Here is a 22,167-nt window from a genome sequence, read left to right on the forward strand (position 1 = left end):
GGTATTACATTCATATACCTCATTTGGTGCTACTTTGTTAGAGCACTGCTTGTCGTATAGTACATAAATCCACTTTGGCACTTAAGAATGCTATTATTACAATGGCCAGTTAACACAGGAATCCAATTGTTCATCAATCAAGAACCTAACATGTCATTCTGTGTTTTTCTTCAGTTTAACTGTCCATCCATCTGTTAATCTCTCCCACTATGGAAACAGACCACATATCCACTCTGCCAACTCTTTTCTACCTCGAGTTTCACACAACTCATAATTCCAGAAGTGCTACAACTGTGGGTAGAGTACCCTCTTAGAAATTAAAATGCCAAAATGTGGTGCCTCAAGAAAATGGCCAGGGACCAGAGCTGTGGTATATCGGGTAAAAGCCGCCCCTGCAGTGCCGGCATCCCATATGCACAGGTGATGACTCAAATATTTGGCAAATAAAATGGCCAAAGAAACAGAAAGCTAACAGGCAGACAATTACAACGTTTATTTAGCATCTTGAAGGGCATCACAAACTTTACTGCTACCTCAAAGGATGGACAAACACCATGAACTTCTTTCTGAAAAAAAAGTAACTTCTATTAATGTACAATGCTGGAACAAATCACTTTAAGAACCAGATAGTAACAACTCCATAAGGCAATGAATTTCCAGGAAAACAATAAATGGGTTGAGTATAATCAGATACACCTTTTTATTTTTAGGAGCATATCACTTCAAATATAAAATGGATTTCTTTTTTTTTTTTTAAATAGGGTGGGTTTTATTTATTTACAGACTTTATTTATTCTAGAGGTAGAGTTACAGACAGACGGAGAGACAGAGAGAAAGGTCTTCCACCTGCTGGTTCACTCCCCAAAAGCCACAATGGCCGGAGCTGAGCTGATCTGAAACCAGGAACCAGGAGCTTCTTCCATGCCTCCCACAAAGGTGCAGGCGCCCAAGCACCTGGGCCATCTTCCTCTGCTTTCCCAGGCCATACACAGAGAGCTGGATCGGAACAGGAACAGCTGGGACACTAACTGGTGCACATATGGGACACCAGAGCCACAGGGGGAGGCCTAACCTACTAAGCCACAGCACCAGTCCTTTTAAGAATTTCTGAAGTACAGTATTGTATTCATTGTAAATGATGCTCCCCTAAAGATATGCACTGGTGATTCTGCCTACATTACCACCCCTAATAAATATAATAGATTAGTTCAAGAGCCAAGTTGAAATAAAGAAGTGCTCTCCGGTATCTTTTTAAACTATAAATTAGAAGATATGTGGAAATTTATAAAACTCAAGTAGTGTTCACAGCCAGATTTACTGCCTTACTGAGAAAGCACAGCACTGAAACAAAATAAACCATTATATGAAAGTTAAGTAGGTCCAAGAGGTAAACACAATATTGAAGGCATTCAATACCCAGTTCCAACTGTTTTTGAGGCCTAACTGCATCTTTGCCTTCTTTGTCATTTTTAGTTTCATTCATGGAGGCATGAGCCAAAAAAAAGTCCCATCTGCCTAAAGTGGACTCCAGAATCTTCAAGTAAGCATATTTAAACTACCCAACTAAATGCTTTTAAAAACTCCAAAAATGGGGACCCACATTGTGACATAGTAGGTAATGCTACTGCCTGCACTCAGGCCCCTGTATCCATGTAGAAGACCAGGAAGAAGCTCCTGGCTTTTACTCGGCTCAGCCCTAGCCATGGCAGACATCTGGGGAGTGTACCAGCATATGGAAGATCTCCCTGTCTCTCCCTTTCTCTATGTAATTCTGCCTTCCAAATAAATAAATAAATTTTACTTTAAAAATGCCCAAAAGCAATCTTTACAAAATAGAAAAGAACATACATGGTAAACTATATTTTGTGTAAAAAGGAAATATTAAAACACACATACACAAGTATATGCTCATGATTATAAGAAACACAGGAAGAATAATAAAAATGATGAAGTTAGACCTCCCCCACTGCCCACATGGCTAGCAGGGGTCCAGGCAGTTAGTTTATCTTCTGCTGCCTTCCCAGGCACATCAGGAAACCAAACGGGAGACTCAAACAAGCATTCCGATACGGGATGTTGATGTTGCAAACAGTGGCTTAATCTGTGGTGCCCCTTACTGTTTTAACCTTTGGAACTGTGTTAACAATCTACAATCCTCCCCCTTCACACACACACACACCCCATCTGTTCTACTGTTGTGCAGCAGAATGCCCAACACAGGACATAATTATAGTGGCAGATTCTTGGTCTAGTAGTTAAGATACCACTTGGGATACCCATAGTCCATATCAGAGTACCTGGATTCAAGCCCCCCCACCACTGATTCAAGCTTCCTGCTCATGGATACCCTGGGAGGCAGCAGGTGATGACTCAAATATTTGAGTTCCCACCACCCATGTGGAAGACCTGAACTGAGTTCCCAGCTTTAATCATTTGAAAGTGAATCAGTGTATGGGAGATGTGTGTCTGTTTTTAAGAGAACAAATAGAAATGCTTAAAAAATTAAATCAGTAAGGATAAAGAAACACCCAAAACTGAAAGCAAATTAATTCAATCATATTTCCACTAAATACCACAACCCACTGATGGGGAAAAGAAAACTAATCCAGGGGCCGTGCTGTGGCTCAGCAGGTTAACACCCTGGTCTGAAGTGCCAGCATCCCATATGGGTGCCGGTTTGAGACCCGGCTGCTCCACTTCCCATCCAGCTCTCTGCTAATGGCCTAAAAAAAGCAGTGTAAGATGGCTCAAGTCTTTGGGCCCCTGCACCCACATGGGAAACCCAGAAGAAGCTCCTAGCTCCGGATTGGCGCAGCTCCAGCCACTGCGGCCAATTGGGGAGTGAACCATCAGATGGAAGACTCTCTCTCTCTCTGCTTCTCTGTATAACTCTTTCAAATAAAATAAATCTTTAAAAAAAAAAAAGGAAACTAATCCAAGTGATTTATGAAACCACTATTCAATCTATACACCTTCATTTTTAGTGAAGCAGGAGGAAAGGATAAACAACAAATTTCCATTCTTAGCTATTGTTTTGGGTAGTGAGATGGATGAAGAAATAGTGAAACTACTTTAATGTATTATGGTAAGACTCAGCAAGTAAGTAAATGCTTTAGGAACTAAGGCCCTCACCGTGGAAGACAACACAGATATGAAGTGGGGAAAAAGCAAGAACGTAACAGTAATAAAGACTCATAAATCCAGGAGTCCCTAAGTCCATACCGAAGAATCAATCAGTAGAAAAGAGAAAGGTTCTTACTGAATTCTCAGTTCCTGTCTGTAAATGTAGAGGAAAAGATGGAGTTGGAAAATTATCATTTTGGAACCATCCAATAAAAAATGTTTCAAGTAAGGATTATGAATAGATGTTATATCCAGAGGGAAATCTTAAAATGTCTCTCCACAGCACACATTTTAACTAAACACATGACCAAACAATATTATCATTCATGGAGGAGTGATACTCTGGGGACCTATCATCACTTATGTAACAGGAATGCATAATTTGAATGTATTCAAGAAGAAACATTAGCAAACCCAAATGAGAAATGTTATATTAAAAATAGCAAAATGTATTGAAGTCAACCTCACAAAACAGAAGAAGCAAGCTATCAAAACATTCCAGCCTAGGGGTCAGTGCTGTGGTGGTGCTGGCATCCCACGTGGGCACTGGTTCAAGTCCTGGCTGCTCTACTTCTGATCCAGCTCTCTGCTATGGCCTGAGAAAGCAGTAAGGATGGCCCAAGTCCTTGGGCCCCCTACACCCATGTGGGAGACCCAGAGGAGGCTCCTGGCACAGCTCCAGCTATTGCAGCCTTCTGGGGAGTGGGCCAGCAGATAGAGGACCCTTCCCCCCTTCCCTCCTTCCCTCTCTCTGCCTCTGCTCTCTGTAACTCTGCCTTTCAAACAAATAAATCAATCTTTTTAAAAAAAAAATCCCAGCTGGGGCCAGCACTGTGGTGCAGTGGGTTAACGCCTTGGCCTGAAGCACCAGCATCCCATATGGGCCCCGGTTTGAGATCCGGCTGCTCCATCTCCCACCAGCTCTCTGCTATGGCCTGGGATAGCAGCAGAAGATGGCCCAAGTCCTTGGGCCCCTGCACCCACGTGGGAGACCCAGAGGAAGCTCCTGGCTCCTGGCTTCAGATCAGCGCAGGTCCAGCCATTGCGGCCAACTGGGGAGTAAACCATCGGATAGGAGACCTCTCACTGCCTCTCCCCTCTCTGTGTGTAATTCTGACTTTCAAATAAATAAATATTTTTTAAAAATTCCAGCATAAAGAAAACTAAAGAAATCTAACAATTAAATACAGTATTTGATCCTAGAATAATCCTGCTGGGGTGGGGTGGGGGGAATGCTACAATGAACACCACTCAGTCAACTGACAAAACTGAAATAAAAATAGTAGATGGAAGAATTTTATGTTAAATTTACTGAAGCAGGTCTTTGTACTATGACTATGAATGCAAATACCCCATTTTTAGAAATACACATTATTCGGGCCGGCGCCTCGGCTCACTAGGCTAATCCTCCGCCTTGCGGCGCCGGCACACCGGGTTCTAGTCCCGGTTGGGGCACCGGATTCTGTCCCGGTTGCCCCTCTTCCAGGCCAGCTCTCTGCTGTGGCCTGGGAGTGCAGAGAGGATGGCCCAAGTCCTTGGGCCCTGCACCCCATGGGAGACCAGGAGAAGTACCTGGCTCCTGACATTGGATCAGCGTGGTGCTGATCACTTGGAGGGTGAACCAACGGCAAAGGAAGACCTTTCTCTCTGTCTCTCTCTCTCACTGTCCACTCTGCATGTCAAAAAAAAAAAAAAAGAAAGAAAAGAAAAGACAGACAGACACAGACACATTATTCAGGGATAAAGGACCACAACATATGCAACTTACAAGTACTATAAAATAATTTAGGAAAGGGGGTGCAAAAAGGAATTACCCTATCACCTGGAGCTAATTTTCATTAAAAATATGTTAATGACTGAATTTTTTTAGATATACTGACTTTTGAACCTTGTTAATATATTATTTTTTAAAAGAATTATTTTATTTCTATGAAAGACAGAGTTACAGAGAGAGGTAGAGCCAGAGAAAGAGAGGTCTTCCATTCCACTGGTTCACTCCCCAAATGACTGCAACGGCCAAAGCTAAGCTGATGTGAAGCCAGGAGCCAGGAGCCTCTTCCAGGTCTCCCACGCAGGTGCAGGGGCCAAGGACTTGGGCCATCTTCACTGCTTTCTCAGGCCATAGCAGAGAGCTGGATTGGAAAGTGGATCAGCTGGGACTTGAATCAGTGCCCATATGGGATGCTGGCGCTGCAGGCTAGGGCTTTAACCCACTGCGCCACAGTGCCGGCCCAGTGAACAAACATTTTATGACCATGTAACTTCTTAACTGTACACAAAGTCAAAAATACTATAAATGGAGCTGGCATTGTGGCATAGCAGGTAAAGGTGCTGCCTGCAATGCAGGTATCACAGATAGACATGGGTTCAATTCCCGGCTGTTCCACTTCTGATCCAGCTCCCTGCTAATGTGCCCAGGGGAAAACAGCAGATGACCCAACTGCTTGGGCCTCTGCTATTCATGTGGGAGACCTGAATGAAGCTCCCGGCTCCTGCCTCCAGCCTGGCCCAGCCCTGGCCACTTCAGCTATTTGGGGAATGAACCAGCAGAAGGAAGCGCGCTCTCTCTCTCTCTCGCTCGCTCTCTGTCTGTGTCTGTGTCTCTGTCTCTCCCTTTAACTGCCTTTCAAATAAATAAATCTTAAAAAAAAAAAAAAGAATACACACAAGCATGGCAAGAGGCAGACAATCTGCAACATAACAAAGAACATCAGCTCCAAACACACTTTTGGATTTGGTCCTTCTTATGTTGCCTCCCTATTGACTACTTTTTTTTTTTTTTTTGGACAGGCAGAGTTAGTGAGAGAGAGAGAGAGAAAGAGAAAGGTCTTTCTTTTCCGTTGGTTCACCCCCCAAAATGGCCGACACGACCGGCACACTGTGCTGATCCGAAGCCAGGAGCCAAGTGCTTCCTCCTGGTCTCCCATGCAGGTGCAGGGCCCAAGCACTTGAGCCATCCTCCACTGCCTTCCCGGGCCACAGTAGAGAGCTGGCCTGGAAGAGGGGCAACCGGGACAGAATCCGGCGCCCCGACCAGGACTAGAGCCCGGGTGCAGGCGCCGCAGGCGGAGGATTAGCCAAGTGAGCCGCGGCGCTGGCCTCCCTATTGACTATTATTCAGTCCATTATGCAATTCCTAATAATTTGATCTTTGGGGAAATTTCCACTAATCTGAAGATACCCACCCTGCTAGGAGGGGTGCCAGCAAATGACTTCATGCAAAATTGGTTTACTCCCGTAAGTAAAATTTATCACTATTAATTCGGCTTTAGAGAAACAGTACGGTATAGTGATTTTTGAAATGCAGGTCCTTCATCTGCATTTTAATTCTGGTCTTCCTGTTTGCTAACAGTGTGACCATGAGCCAACTGATTAACCCAAACTTCAATCCAACAAGTGAACATGGAAATATAAACAGTACTCATTTAGAATGTTGTGAAGTAAGCCAAGAATTTGGAGATACAGCTTGGGATGCCCATACACCCTATTAGAGTACCTGGGTTCAGGGCCAGTAACTGAATAGTTCAAAGAACTATCTTAATAGTTTCAACAAAAGAGCATTCAAAAATATCTGAATATCGGGGCCATGCTGTGGCATAGCAGGTTAGGCTACCGCCTGCAATGCTGGCATCCCATATGGGTACCAGTTCGAGTCCCAGCTGCTCCACTTCTGATTCAGCTCCTTGCTAATGAGCCTAGGAAAGCAACAGAAGATGGTCCAAGTGCTTGAGTCCTTGTACCAATGTGGAGGACCTGAAGAAGCTCCTAGCTCCTGGTTCCTGGCTTCAGCCTAGCCCAGCCTTGGACAGCCGCTGCAGCCATCTGAGGAGATAGAAGATTCTCTCTCTCTCTCTCCCTCTTAACTCTCTGCCTTTCAAATAAATAAATCTTGAAAGAAAAATAAAACGAAAGGGTGCTTGGGTTCCAGTCCCGAATTTGCTTCCAATTCCAGCTTCTGCTAATGCACACCCTGGGAGTCAGCAGGTGATGACTGAAGTAGTTGGATCCCTGTCACTCCAATGAAAACCCAGCTTCAGCCTGGCTCAGCTCCAGCCACTTGGGGAAGTAAACTGATGAATGGATGATCTCTGTCTCTACCTTTCAAATAAATAACAAATTAATTTTTTTAAATGTTGTGAGGATTACTTGAAATTATATCTCCTGACAGACAATAGGTACTCAAAAAACATAAAACAAAATGCTTTACTTAACGAGGTGGGTGTTTGTTCCTTTAAGACGTGGGCAAATCTGAAAATCACAATATACTAGATAAGGAAATTAACTGCTCACTTTCACTTGTCTTCAGTGTATCCTAAATTGAGGTCTAGCAGAACACACTTGTTAATTAAAAAATTCTAACTACTGAATACATTTTTTAAAGTCCTATTGAAACTGATGGATTCAGATGCTGATGAAACAAAATATTATTTATAAATCAATATATAAAAAGCAAAGTTTTCTTCAACACACACAAGGTGGGGAGCTTATAAATAGTCTTAGGAGCTATATTTACCAATTATCAACAAGTTGCTTTCATTGTACACCTTACACAGAGCCTGACCTCAACAAATTTTATGGAAATTTTGTGTTTCTACATGGTGGATGAGATACAGCTGGGGAAATCTGAATACTATCTGAATATATGATATTAAAGATTTATTATTAGGGCCCGGCGCTGTGGCTCACTTGATTAATCCTCCGCCTGCGGCGCCAACATCCCATATGGGCACCGGGTTCTAGTCCTGGTTCCTCCTCTTTCAGTCCATCTCTCTCCTGTGGCCTGGGAAGGCAGTGGAGGATGGCCCAAGTGCTTGGGCCCCTGCACCCACATGGGAGACCAGGAAGAAACACCTAGCTCTTGGCTTCAGATCGGCATAGCTCCGGCCATTGTGGCCGTTTGGGGAGTGAACCAATGGAGAAAAGACCTTTCTCTCTGCCTGCCTCTCTCTGTCTCTGTCTCTCTCTCTCTCTCTCACTGTCTGTAACTCTACCTGTCAAATAAATAAAAGTAAATACAAAAATTTTTAAAAAGATTTATTATTAAGATGCATGCATTTGGTCTAGCAGTTAAGATGGTCACATCCCACACTGGAGTGTTTGGGTTAATACCTGCCTCTAGTTCCTGACTCCGGCTTTCTGCTAATATAGACTTTGTCTGATATACAAAGCAGTGATGGTTCAGGTACCTGGGTCTCTGACTCTCAATTAGGAGACCTAGACTGAGATTCCAACTCCCCAGCTCCACCCTAAATCTTAGCCCTGGCCCTAGCCCCAGCCAGGGTCCACAGAGGGAATTTGGGATGTGAACTAGAGATGGGACTTATACTTCTGACTCCCAAATAAGTAACAACAACAACAAAAAAAAATCCATGCAATTATTGAGTTATTGTTAGCAATTAGTTATTTTAGATCTGACTAACATGTTTCTCCTAAGTATTTTAGAAAAAATTTTACACTACATTGATGAAATGTATACAATTTGCTTAAAAATAAGGTGAGAGGCAGAGACAGATATTAACTATTAGCTTTTAATTACTGAAGTTGATAGGTAGCATGAGTGAACCACTACATAATTCTACTTTTGTGCATGTTTAAAATTTTCTGTAACAAAATTTTTTGTAAAAAGTTCAATAGAAAAGAAAGTCAGCAAGTTACACCCAGAAAAACACTAGAAAATTTATTTGAAAGTTCAATAAGAAGACTTATGGAAACAAGACAGTTAAAAGTATAAACACTTAATAAAAACTGGGATAATCAATATATTTTGGATTAAATATCAGAAAGTTCAAAAAGAACTGAAAAATAATCTAAAATCGATGGATCCCAAGGTAACCACTATGAAAATATTTGTATCTTAAAGCTATTTCTCCTATGCTTCTGGCTCTTTATTTTCAATTCAAAACCCTTGTTATGCTTGACTTTCATTGTTACAGCTGTGTTTTATTTCTATACCCTGCCTTTTCCTCACCATTGTTTCTTCCCATTGTTCTCATCCATCATTTACTTATTTTTCTTTCATTTTTATCCAAAAATTTCAGTACAAAACAACGCTGAAAGAGTAAAAAAGTTAGAAATATTAGGGCAGGCATTATGGCACAGCAGGTAAAGCTGTGCACTGGCATCTCATGCGGTTGCCAGTTCTTGTCCCAGCTGCTCCACTTCCAATCCAGCTCCCTGCTAACAGACTGGGAAAGCAGCAAAAGATGGCCCAAATACGTGGGCCCCTGTCACCCATAAAGGAGACCCAAATGGTTTCGGCCTGGCCCAACCCTGGCCATTGCAGCCATCTCTCTCTCTCTCTCTCTCTCTAACTCTTTCAAATAAGTAAATAAATCTTAAAAAAAAAAAAAAGTTAGATATAGATGTGGGCTTACTGGTGTTAGCTAAACAGTTGTTTTCAATTTGGAGGCTCTCTAAACCACATTTCCCCATCCATTGGCTCCTGTATAGGGTACTCAAAGCACTGTTTCCTAGTATATAAAGCATTTCATTATTAAGTTGGACAAGTTTATTCAATCTTTGATGGGTACACATTAAGTAATGGTAGAAAAAGTCCAGGCAATGGCAAACTACCAGCTAAGTTCACTTACTTAACATCTGAGCATCTAATACACCAGACACAGAGGCTGATACAACAATTTTTAAAAATTGTGTAAGTAAATGGATACAAAATATTTTGATAAGGACTGCAAGAGGGAAATGTTTCACATCTATAGAAGCACAGAATATTTTAATGAAAGTTAAATTAGATGATCTTTCGTATTAAGTGTATCCACAGGTTGCAATTTTCTACCAAAATATACTACCTCGACACTTTAAGAGAAAATGGCTAATATATATTAAGAACCCAGTGTACACCATGGAATGGGAGTTTTTCCGTGGGTTGTCTCACTTAACAGTGCAAAAAGTCCCAAACAGGAAGTATTATCATCACCATTTCACAGATAAAGAAACAAAAGTTCAAAAGACTGAAATAAAATTAAGTCTCATAAGCACACTAAAACAGGGATTTGAATCCAGATACTCTGATTCCCAAAGCGTACTGGCTTTCCACTAAACCATTTGTCTCTAATTTTCTTCCATTACATAAAAACAAAATTTACAGAAATCACCTTCTTAAAAGCACCCAAGAGAAAAATTTTAAGGCAGCCATGAAGTATAGAGAGACGATTATGAGTCTTTTCAAAACTACAGTTTCCGCTGTACAAACCCTCTGTAATAAAATGCAAAAAATTTACAAATATAACCAATACATAAGGCAATAGGTATGTACAGCATGAACAAATGCATTCTAAAACCTAGTTAGAAAAACGAATGCAATTTTCTGATTTCTTCCAACGGTTTTATATCTACCCTTAGCTTGGTTCTAACACAAATGACCAAGGAGGGAATGGCCTGGCAAATTTTGATGTATGTACACGTTGTATACCACAAAATTACCTGGAAGTACCCATTACAGAATATGAGAATATAAAATAAAATGTATACGAAATGCTGTCAAAAAATTTTTAAAAACGCCACACGAGCCCAGCGAGTCTCAAACTACTAAATCAGTAACAAAATTGAAAGCAATTCTGAAGTGATGTTATTTATGCATTTATTTTTCTGCGTAAATTTCCTTAAATACATCTTTTCTGGCAAATTTATTTTTCCAGGGTGCCATTTTTGATTCCAAATCTGCATCCGCAAACAAAACAATCTTGAAAACTGAGTTAACCCTTTGCAACAAATTAGGGGAAAAGGTTTTTTTTGTTTTTGTTTTTGTTTTTTTTTTGTACACAACTCCAAAGCTGGTTAGAGAATGAATTACATCAACACAAGCAGCTGGTGACAAGTTTGACTTCAGAACTCCTTTCCCGTCCCCTATCTAGAAACGCCGCCTGAGAACGAATTTCAAGATTTTTAAGAAAAACCAGATTGAAGCAGCCTCCCCAGTCCAGCCCAATTCAAGATGCTGTTAACACTGTGGGTTCCCTCTTTTGCAATTACCTCCAACAACAAAAGATCTGTCACAGACGTCGTCGAGTTCTCCAGGACGTGGGACACACTTTCCCCACGGGAAAAGAACCGGGCGCGAACTCGCAATGCCACAAAAACCCATCGCTCACGCCCCGCGTCCACGACTCCGGGCCCGCAGCCGCGCCGCGCACACGGGTGACACCTGTGCTGCTCCCACTCCCACGCCGGGCAGGCTCAGGCCACCCCGGCCCGCAGAAGCCGCTCGCTCGAAACCTCCCCCTTTCAAGGCCAGCCCCGAAACACGCTCTTCTCCGATCGCTTCTTGCACCACGTCGCGGGCCAAAGGGCTCGGCTCAAACTCCACCGCTCTTCGTGCCCGACAGCCACGGCTCCTCCCTCCTCGGGGCTCCCGCGGCTGTCAGGCTACGCGCGGCCGCCGCAGGCCTCGCGCCGCTGGGGAGGGGGCCGCCCGGCCTCGCCAGAGGTCTCTTCTCGCTCCTCGGCGCACCGGCGCCGGGCGGCTCTTCCCAGGGCAGGGGCCCGCGCGAGGGCCCGGCCCGGCCCGCCCGGGCGGTGAGCGCAGCACCTCGGGCGCGGGGCCGCCCAGCTCCCCTCCCCATCCCGGGGGTCCCCCGGCCTCCTCCCGCCCCCGCCGCTTGCCCGCCGCCATTTTGTGCGCAGTCGCTGCGACACAGATACAATAGTCGGCCCGGAGCTCCCGGAGCGGCTCCGGACCCCCGCGCCACGGCCCGCGTGTGCCAGCCCCCTGCTCCCCTCAAAGCAGCGGTCCTACCTATGCCTACCGACTAACAGCCGGATCCCATTCGCGCCTCAGTTTAGCCCTCAGCCTCCAGTCCCGACGCCGAACAAGCTACCGCCTCCACAGAGCTACACGCATGCGCCCCTCCAGCCTCTGCGAGCCCCAGGGCGCCGGCGCCTGCGTACCGAGGGTGGGAACGCGGCCGGCTCCCGCAAGGGGGCGCTCCCGCGAACCCAAGAGCCCTCTCGACCTGCCTCCGCACTTACCCTTAACACCTGCACTGCCTCGCCGCCTCCGTGAAGTCTCCCCTGATCACTTCTGCCTTCGATGACAGCACTAAACCCGATAACCTTCACCTGGCACTTAATATCCTCATGCTTTGTATGGTTTGAAGATTCTGCGTGCCTGTCCCCTCGCACCTTGTACCCTTTTGTCGGCCCTGTAGGAATGACATGCTGTATACCGTAGCCACTCAAAATGTCAGGAAATTAGAATTCAACTAAGGCTTATTGAGCTAAAAGTTTAAGCCTCTGAAAATCCTTTTATAGGTCATTTCAAAATAAAAAGACCTGTGTGATAGACACTTTTAATACTCATTTTACCCGTGAAAAATACTGGGTTGAGAGAAGTTAGATTGTTTTCCCCAATGCTTTAATCTGCTGAACAGAGTCCTACTACACTAACGAAAACTCAATCATATGGGCGCCGGTTCCAGCTCCCTTCTGTGGCCTGCGAAAGCAGCGGAGGATGGCCCAGGTGCTGGGCGCTGCACCCGTGTGAGAGACCGGGAAGAAGCTCCTGGCTCCTGGCTTTGGATAGGCGCAGCTCCAGCCACGTGGGCCATTTGGGGAGTGAACCAGTGGATGGAAGACCTCTCTCTCTCTCTCTCATCTCTCCCTGTAACTCTGCCTTTCAAATAAATAAATAAATCTTAAAAAAAAAAAAAACTCATCAGACAAAATCCGGAAAGAAAAACTCAGCAAGCTCTGCCTTTTGGATAGTACACTAATCACACCACCCACCTTGAGCCTCCCACAGTTCTACCTAGCACCCAAGTTTCCTTAAAATAAGCACAGGACCACCTAAGAAAAGTCTTTTTTTAAAGATACCTACTGATTTTCATTTCAAACTAAAAATCCTGTTAGAGGCAACAAGCCAAAAATAACAGAAAAAGCCAACAAGCTCCTCCACACATTTCTTTATATTTACTTAAACATGCACAAAAATGTAATCTGCACATAACAGGAAAAGTTTTTTCCCAAAAAATATACATGTTAACCTGCCATTTCTTTACTTCCCAACAATCCTTCCAGTAAATCATATATATCATATTTTTTAATGTTCATTTATTTTTATCTATTTGAAAGGCAGTGAAAGAATCTCTCCCATCTCCTGTGTGGAGCTGTCAGCGTCTTCTCCATCTACTAGCCTAGTGCATTTCTTCACTAAAAACAACTCCTTTTTACACTCTTTGCTTCTGTTTCTGGTAAGCTGACTTTTTCTTACCAGGAGGCATTTCTTATTATAGGAAAAAATGCAGACCCTTTGTCAAATGGTGCCTTTGGTTTTCCCCACTGGTATTTTGTTCTTGAGGGTCTTTGCCATTATAAACTTAAATGTTTCACATAATCAAATCTATCCCTCTCCTTATGACTTATGAGTTTTTGTTTGTTTTGGAAGCCTCGTTCCATCCCCTGGAAATATACACCCAGAAATTATATGACATTTTCCTAAGTTGCCTAAACTTTTCTTTATAACTTCACAATTTTATTTTCTTACATTTTGATGTTTAATCAATCTAACATTTAATATTTTATGATGTGAGGTAGAGATCAAGCTTTGTTTTCTTCCCAATGAGTAAAGCCAATCATAGGCCAGCGCCGCGGCTCACTAGGCTAATCCTCTGCCTGAGGCGCTGGCACACCGGGTTCTAGTCTAGATCAGCGCGGTGCTGCGGTGCAGTGGAGGATGGCCCAAGTGCTTGGGCCCTGCACACCATGGGAGACCAGGAGAAGCACCTGGCTCCTTCCTTTGGATCAGTGCGGTGCAACGGCCACAGCGCGCCTGCCGCGGCGGCCATTGGATGGTGAACCAACGGAAAAGGAAGACCTTTCTCTCTCTCTCTCTCTCTCTCTCTCACTGTCCACTCTGCTGTCAAAAAAAAAAAAAAAAAAAAAAGCCAATCATAAAGGTTCCAGATACTAAGTAAATCATCCTTTCCCCCTTAATTGAAATGTGTCTTACCTTCTAAAAAGCAAACAACACAAACTACTTGATTCCCATATATAAATATGGGCTTGTGAACCCAGAGGTCTGGCTTAACAATCTATTTGTCAACCCATGGGTCAGCGTCATTTGGATAACTAACCCAATAAATACGGATTGTTTGTTTGTAGTTTCTGTACCTTATGGTGTTTGACATCTTACAACCTTTCTGGCTGGGGGAGAAACTGCCCCTCCTGGGATTGGCCAATTCTCCAAGACAGCAAGGGGCTCAGCAGGAGTAAACTAAGGGAATCCAAGTCTCTGCCTGCCCTATACACCAGGGGGCAACCCCATAGTTTGGAACTTAAAATTCCTCAAAAGAGCCAGTCCTTTTTATCTTCTGCTCCCTCCCTGACCTTGCCTTTCCCTTGGAAACAGTAGAGGCCTTGACCGGAGCTCTCTCTGCTAGAGGCCCTCCTGACTCCTGCCTCCTGCCTGACCTGGGTGTTTCCAGGACCTGGGTGTTACTCTGAGCCTCTCCCAGTGTCCTCTTGTGTGCTCACCTGACTGACCATCACATATAAGAACACTGAACAAGAAACTCCTTGAGGGCCCACTCTGCCATCTGAGGCAGTAACAGAAGCTGCAGTCTTGTTAGGTAGCAAGTCAGAAATTTAGCCTGTGTGTGTGTGAGAGAAAGGCCTGAAGACCAGCACCCACTGCGGAAGCCCCAGAAGCCCAGCATCTTGCACTTCAAAGTCCTGCTCAGGCCCTGATAGCTTTCCAGGCGGCCCCAGCCCTTCCCCCAGGGAAAGCTCCCAGGAGAATTCTCTCTCAGGACCAAGTGAGTTACCCAACCTAATAACGGGTCAATAAAACTTTCTCAGATGCCCTAAGGAAAGCCCCCTTACTCTTCCCCAGGCACTAGCAAATCTGGAGAGAAATCTGCTAATTTTCACTCAACAAACCCTTCTCCATCCTTTGTCCTAGAGGAGAGGAGGAGGGGGGTAAACAGACTCCCTTAAAAACCTAGAGAATCCAAACAGACCGCTAGCTCAGCCCTCTGCTCTCTGCTGAGCCGCCCACCTGGCCTGCCCAGGTGTATTCTGTCCACTCAACCATGTAACCCCGCTCTCCCCAGACTGAGTGACTGGGCACTCTCTCTGTGCCTTCCATTCTGACGGATGCCCTATCCCCAATAAAGCCTTATCACTCTGCTCTCTGTCTCATGCCTGAATTCTTGCGTGAAGACAAGAACCCCATGGCCTTCCCGCTTCCCCCCGGTGACAATCTGATTTAAGGTGGTGAAGAAAGGCATCACTAAGAAGGCGGTGTTTAAGCAGAAACCTGACTGAAATGTGAACACACAGGATAGACATCTGGGAGGTAGAGCATTCTAGATAGAGTGAACATAAAATATAAAAGCTCCAAGGTGAAAGCCAGCTTGGAATACTTGAGAAACACCAAGAAAGCCACAGAGGCTACCGTCACACGGAGAAGGGGGAGGGCAGCAGGGACCACTGAGAGGCTATGTTAGTTTGCTGGGGCTGCCATGACAAAATACCAAGCCTAGGTGGCTTGAACAACAGACTTCTACTTTCTCGGTTCTGGAGGCTTCAAGTCCAAGATAAAAGTGTGGACAGGTTTGGTTTCTCCCGAGTCCTGTCTGTGGCTTGCAGTTGGCCACCTTCTCACTATGTCCTCACATGGCATTCCCCCTGAGCACAGGCATCGCAGTGTCTGCCTCTTCGTGGGAGGACACCACTCATTTTTGAATTAGGCCCCACTGCCATGATCTCATTTAACTTTAAACAACTCTTGAAAAGTCTCCAAATACAGCCACATGTTGAGGTGCACTGGGGAGGTAGGCCTTCAACATATGAATTTGTTGGGAAACTCTATTCAGTCTGTAACTTTTGAGAGTTTTAGTTTTTACTGTGAATGAGAAAGGTAGGTTTGGAGCATAGGAGTAGCATAATACTGACTCACGTTACACTGGATACTTACTCTATGCCAGTATTCTAAACATTAGAAGATACAACAGGGAACAAACTTCAAGTACCTCCCCTCGTAGAATTTATATTTTAGTGGAAACAAACAATAGCCAAGTAAATCTATAACGTGGTAATATGAAATAAAAACCATGCAACAGGTAAGGGAAAATGTGAGGCAGGGGCTGGGGGATGTTTTAGCCAGGGTATTCAGGGAAGTTATCTCATAACTGCTAAGCAGAGATGGGAAGAAGGCAGGGAAAGCCAAACAGATACCTGAAGAAGAGCTCCCAAGCCCGAGGAAACATCAGGAGTCAGGGTCCTGGGGCAGGGAGCTGAGGGAGAGTGATGGAGAGGAAGGAAGGGGATGGACAAGCAGCCAGGGATTAGATCATGAAAAGCCTTACACTGAATAGAACACTGGCTTGGCAATCACAATCTCTGCTTGGACATTAACCTTACAGGGTTTCAGTTTTCTCACATGTAAAAGGGGGACAGGAGGAGACTAGAGTAGATTTTAGCTTATCTTCTCGAGTTGCTTCTATAAGTCCTCCATCCCATCTGTATGACTCAGCTTTTCATTACTTTAAAATACCTGTGAGGCGCTTCTTAGGAAGGAAGAAGGTTTATTTCAGCTTCCAGTGTAGAGGTTCCCAGTCCAGGAGTGGGAGGCCCATTGGTTAGGCATCTGCCGAGGCCAGAGGGTGCTGGGGGATCGGTCACATGGGCAAGGCAGCAAAAAGAGAGAGAGAGAGCAGATTCCTCCCTACCCTCTGTGAGGCTTCTCCTAATGCCATCATGAGCCAATCACAGGGCTCCACGCTAGCCTCTAAATCCAATCCAGTCACTTCCCAAAGGCCACACCTTCAAACCCCATTGTTGGATCAAACCTCCACTGGAGCCCATCAACAGTTAATTAACTGTTAACACAAGACCTTAAGATTGAATGTCTGCAAGAGTGGAGGAGTCAAAAATTCTCAGTCCACAACACCACCTAAAAACATCAATACTCTTGCCAGGAAAAGAAAAGCTATCTTAGCCCACAAGGTCTTCTTACTACCACTCTACTCCACAATTCCCCACCCTCTTCTTTTACCCTCTCTTATTGCTGATCGGCCAGTACTGAGCAGCTCTTTGCAGAGCTCAGCCTCTGCCAGCTCAGCACAGTCACAGCTCAATGCCTGCTCAATGCAAAAAAGGGCAGTCATCACAACCTTTCTCCTGTGATCTGTTTGTGTAAATGGGCTTTGTGTCATGACCCAGAGAATCCCATCACCATTTCAGCTCTAGCGAAAGTGGCCTAATACATAGGATGTCAAGACAACTACTGCCCTTCTTCTGTCTTCAGAATCCAGAGCTAAGTATTGGGATAAACACAGGACCTTAATGAAAAGTTAGAGAAATCCCAGTCGTTTACTGTCTTGTGTGCATAGCCAAGACTACAACCTCTAAGGAACAAGGACAGAGGTTGCACATTGCAAGAGGAATAAACTTCCCTACAACAGTTCAGTTCAGTCACCAAACAAATAAACAAGCAAACAACAATAAAGGCCAAAAATCTCAAGGGAAGGGGAGACTCTAAAATGTCCTGTTTTCAACTCCTAAATCACAAGACATGCAAAGAAATAAGAAAGTGTTACCTAAACAGAAAATAATGATAGGCAATAGAAGCTGCAAGTGAAAGGTCCAGATGTTGGATTTAACAAAGACTTCATAGTACCTATAATAAATATACTGAAGAACTACAGGAAAATGCAATAAAAATTGCTAAGTATGATAATAATGTTGTAATAAGTAGACAGTATCAATAAAAAGGACAAAATCATTTTTAAGAGGAACAAAATGGACACTATGGAAGTAAAATATAAGTATAAGTATAAGTAAAATATAAGTATAATAACTAAAATAAAAAGTTCACTAGGCTGGCGCCGCGCGGCTCAATAGGCTAATCCTTCGCCTGCGGTGCCGGCACACTGGGTTCTAGTCCCGGTCGGGGCACCAAATTCTGTCCTGGTTGCCCCTCTTCCAGGCCAGCTCTCTGTTGTGGCCAGGGAGTGCAGTGGAGGATGGCCCAAGTGCTTGGGCCCTGGACCCCATGGGAGACCAGGAGAGGAACCTGGCTCCTGGCTTCCGATCAGCACGGTGCGCCGGCCGCAGTGCACCAGCCACGGCAGCCATTGGAGGGTGAACCAACAGAAAAGGAAGACCTTTCTCTCTGTCTCTCTCTCTCACTGTCCACTCTGCCTGTCAAAAAAAATTTTTTTTTTCACCAGAAGAATTCAGCAACAGAATTGAATTTTCAGAAGAATCAGCAAACTTGAAGATAGGCAATCAGCAAACTTGAAAATTGTACAATCCAAAGAATATATGAAAAAAAAGTGTAGGCAAAAATGAAGAGATCCTCAGAAAAATATGGGACACTTTTAAGTGTACCAACAAATACATAAATGGGATTACCAGAAGAAAAGGAGACAGAAAGGAACAAAAAAAAATTTGAAGAAATAACAGCTGGACACTTCCCAATTTTAATGGCAAACAGTAATATATACATCCAAGAAGTTTGACCTCAAGTAGTATAAATAGTGAGATCCACAAACAAACATATAGTAAAACTTCTAAAAGACAAAGTATTGCAAAAGCAGCAAGAGAAAAAAAAAAAAGACTCATCACAAACTGATTCTAATCAGAAACAATGAAAGCCAGAAGACAGTGGAAGGACATTTTCAAAGGAAAAAGGAAAAAGAAATGTCAACCAAGAAACTTATTCAATGTATCTATTTTTCAAAAATTAAAGTTAAATAAACACATCTCATATTTTTTAAAATGGAGAGGACTTCTAGAAATTCCATCTTACAAGAAAAGCTAAAGAAACATGTTGGGGTGGAAAGCAAGAGACCTCAGACATTAACTCAAATCCTAACAAAAACACAGGAAAGGTAATATGTAATTATGAAAGTCCGTTACTTGGGAGACACACCATACCCAAATCATAGCAAATACTAAAAGTGCCTACATTAGTAAATATATAAAAACCAGTATTGCACATTAGGATTTCAACTCTTCTGCTTTGGTGGTTTTTTTTCTATATGATTTTTTATTTTTATTTTTATTTATTTATTTTTTTTTTGACAGGCAGAGCGGACAGTGACAGAGAGAGACAGAGAGAAAGGTCTTCCTTTTCCGTTGGTTCACCCTCCAATGGCCGCCGCGGCCGGCACACCACGCTGATCTGACTCCAGTAGCCAGGTGCCTCCCCTGGTCTCCCATGCGGGTGCAGGGCCCAAGCACTTGGGCCATCCTCCACTGCACTCCCTGGCCACAGCAGAGAGCTGGCTTGGAAGAGGGGCAACCGGGACAGAATCTGGCACCCCGATGGGGACTAGAACCCGGTGTACCGGCACCACAGGTGGAGGATTAGCCTAGTGAGCCACAGCGCCAGCCCTCTATATGATTTTAAAGGATGAATCCATAAAGATGCAGTTTGTGACCATCACAACAGGAAGGATAATACAGCTGTGAGGAAGCAAGAGGTTTTTTTAAAATGAGCTTATCTTTTATTTTTAAAATATTTATGTATTTATTTGAGAGACAGAGTTACAGAGAAAGAGAGGGAGAGACAAAGAGGTCTTCCAGGCACTGGTGCTATGGTGTAGTAGGTTAGGCATCTGCCTGCAGTGCCAGCATCCCATATGGGCCCTTGTTGGAGTCCCAGCTGCTCCACTTCTGATCCAACTCCCTGCTGATGGCCTGGGAAAGCAATATGCTTGGGCCCCTGCAGCCACATAAAAGACCTGGAAGAAGCTCCTGGCTCCTGGCTTCAGATCGGCCCAGCTCCAGCCCTTGATGCCATTTGGGGAGTGAACCAGTGGATGGAAGATTCTCTCTCTCTCTCTCTCTCCCCCTCTTAAGTAAATAAATAAATAAATGTAAAAAAAAAAAAAAAAAAAGAGGTTTTCCATCCACTGGTTCACTCCCCAAATGGCAACAAGTGCTGATCTGAAGCCAGGAACCAGGAGCTAGGAGCTTCTTCCAGGTTCCCCATGTGGGTGCAGGGGCCCAAGCACTTAATACATCTTCAGCTGCTTTTCCAGACCATTAGCAAGGAACTAGATTGGAAGTGGAGCAGCTGGGACTTGAACTGTTGCCCATATGGGATGCCAGTGCCACAGGTGGAGGCTTAACCTACTACACCACAGCACCGGCCCCTCTTTTTCTTTTTTTTTTTTTTATTACTAACACTAATTGAGATGAAGTCTATTTTGTCTAATGTTCAAATTGAACATCCTTAACCCAGTACAATATATGAAATGCTCTACATTCCAAAACATTTTTTTTTAAAAATTATTTATTTATTTATTTGAAAGTCAGAGTTACACAGAGAGAGGAGGAGAGGCAGAGAGAGAGGTCTTCCATTCCACTGGTTCACTCCCCGACTGGCCACAATGGCCAGAGCTGTGCCCATCTGAAGCCAGGAGCCAGGAGCTTCTTCCAGGTCTCCCATGTGGGTGCAGGGGCCCAAGAACTTGGGGCATCTTCTGCTTTTCCAGGCCATAGCAGAGAGCTGGATTGGAAGTGGAGCAGCCAGGACTTCAATTGGCACTCATATGCTGGCACTGCAGGCGGCAGCTTTACCTGCTACATCACTGCACCAGCCCCCCAAAACTTTTAAGCACTGACATGATGCACAAGTGGAAAATTCTACCCCGTTACCTGTGATGGGTCACAGTCAAAACACAGGCACAATAAAAATATTGTGTAAAATTATTTTCAGTCTCTCTATGTAAGGTATATTTGACACAAAAATGAATTTTTTCTTTATATTTAGGCCTCATCCCCAAGGTATCTCATTATGTATATTCAGATATCCCAAAGATTTAAAAAAATCCAGATCTAAAACACTCTGGTCCCAATTATTTTGGAGATGAGTCATTGAACCTGTATGGCCTCCTCAGCTTTCTGTTTTTGCTACTCATTTATCTGCTTTCTCATCCTTTTATTTTCAATTTATTTGTACCTTTGAATCTAAAGTGTATTCTCTAGAGAATATATTTTTGTACACATGTTTTTACAGGTGTGACAATCCCATTTATTGGCTGGATTACTTAATCCATTCACATTTAATGTTATTGATTATGTCTGCCATTTTCTTTTTCATTCTCTACTACTCTTATGCCTTTATTTCCTCTATTCCTCCTTTACTGGTTTCTTTCTCATATGAATATATTCTATTGTAATATCCTAATTATTATAGCAATTTTTTTCATTATTTACATATGTTAAAATCTGTTTTCTTAGTTGTGACTCTAGGGTTTACCCATATACACCTTAACTTTCAGAATCTATGTCAGATTTATACTTAATTTCAGTGATATTTATATAAAGTTTATTTTTAAATATATTTTTACTTTAATTGATACATTTCAATTATACATGTTTATTACTTATTCTATTCACTTGAAAGGCAGAGAGATGCAGAACAGGAGTTTGGGGGAGGTCTTCCATTTGCTAATTCATTCCCAAAATGTCTGCAATAGCTGGGGCTTGGACAGGCTGAAGCCGGGATCCTAAAAGTCAATCTAAGTCTCCCACGTGGGTGGCATTGACCCAGCTACTTGAGTTATCGCATGCTGCCCCGGGGTATGCATTATCAGGAAGAGGGAATCAGAAGCAGAGTCTGGATTCAAGCCCAGGCACTCTGATAAGGGGTGTGGGTGTCCCAGTGGCCTCTTAACCAGTGCCCCAAATGCCCACCCCCTCCAGTGATATTCAACAAGCTTCCTGTTTTGTGACTGTGATCTATCCTCACATGACACTTTTTTTTTTTTAAATATTTATTTACTTATTTGAAAGTCAGAGTTGGGGGGGGGGTGGCGGGGAAAGAGAAATTCCTTCCACTGGTTCACTCTCCAGATGGTGCAACAGCCAGGCCTGGGCCAGTGAAGCCAGGAGCCAGGACTTCATCTGGGTCTCTCACGTGGTTGGCAGGGGCCCATATATCATATCATCCTGAAAGATGTCTTCAGCACTTTGTATGGGGCTGGTTGACTAATGGTAAACTTCATCAGTCTTTGTTTATCTGCGAGTATATTAATTTGTCCTTCATTTTTGAAAGATAGTTTTATCAGATAT

General features: G+C 43.8%; 1 protein-coding gene across 23 annotated transcripts in view; it reads right to left on the reverse strand.

Moving 5' to 3' along the window:
* ZNF638 (zinc finger protein 638) overlaps positions 1–22,167 on the reverse strand; it is a 167,350-nt gene that overhangs the window by 103,558 nt on the left and 41,625 nt on the right. For 4 of the 23 annotated variants that reach the window (XM_070068952.1, XM_070068950.1, XM_070068954.1 and 1 more), the window contains exon 1: positions 11,886–12,018. The exons of 7 other annotated variants lie outside the window; for them this stretch is intronic. The gene's annotated coding sequence lies outside the window, so the exon portion shown is untranslated. Of the gene's footprint in view, positions 1–11,875; positions 12,030–22,167 lie in introns of those variants that run through there. 12 more of the 23 variants (XM_070068951.1, XM_070068949.1, XM_051842787.2 and 9 more) reach the window with 7 other exon arrangements.

Source organism: Oryctolagus cuniculus, chromosome 2 (assembly GCF_964237555.1).
Source record: "Oryctolagus cuniculus chromosome 2, mOryCun1.1, whole genome shotgun sequence".
NCBI classification, from domain to species: Eukaryota; Metazoa; Chordata; class Mammalia; order Lagomorpha; family Leporidae; genus Oryctolagus; species Oryctolagus cuniculus.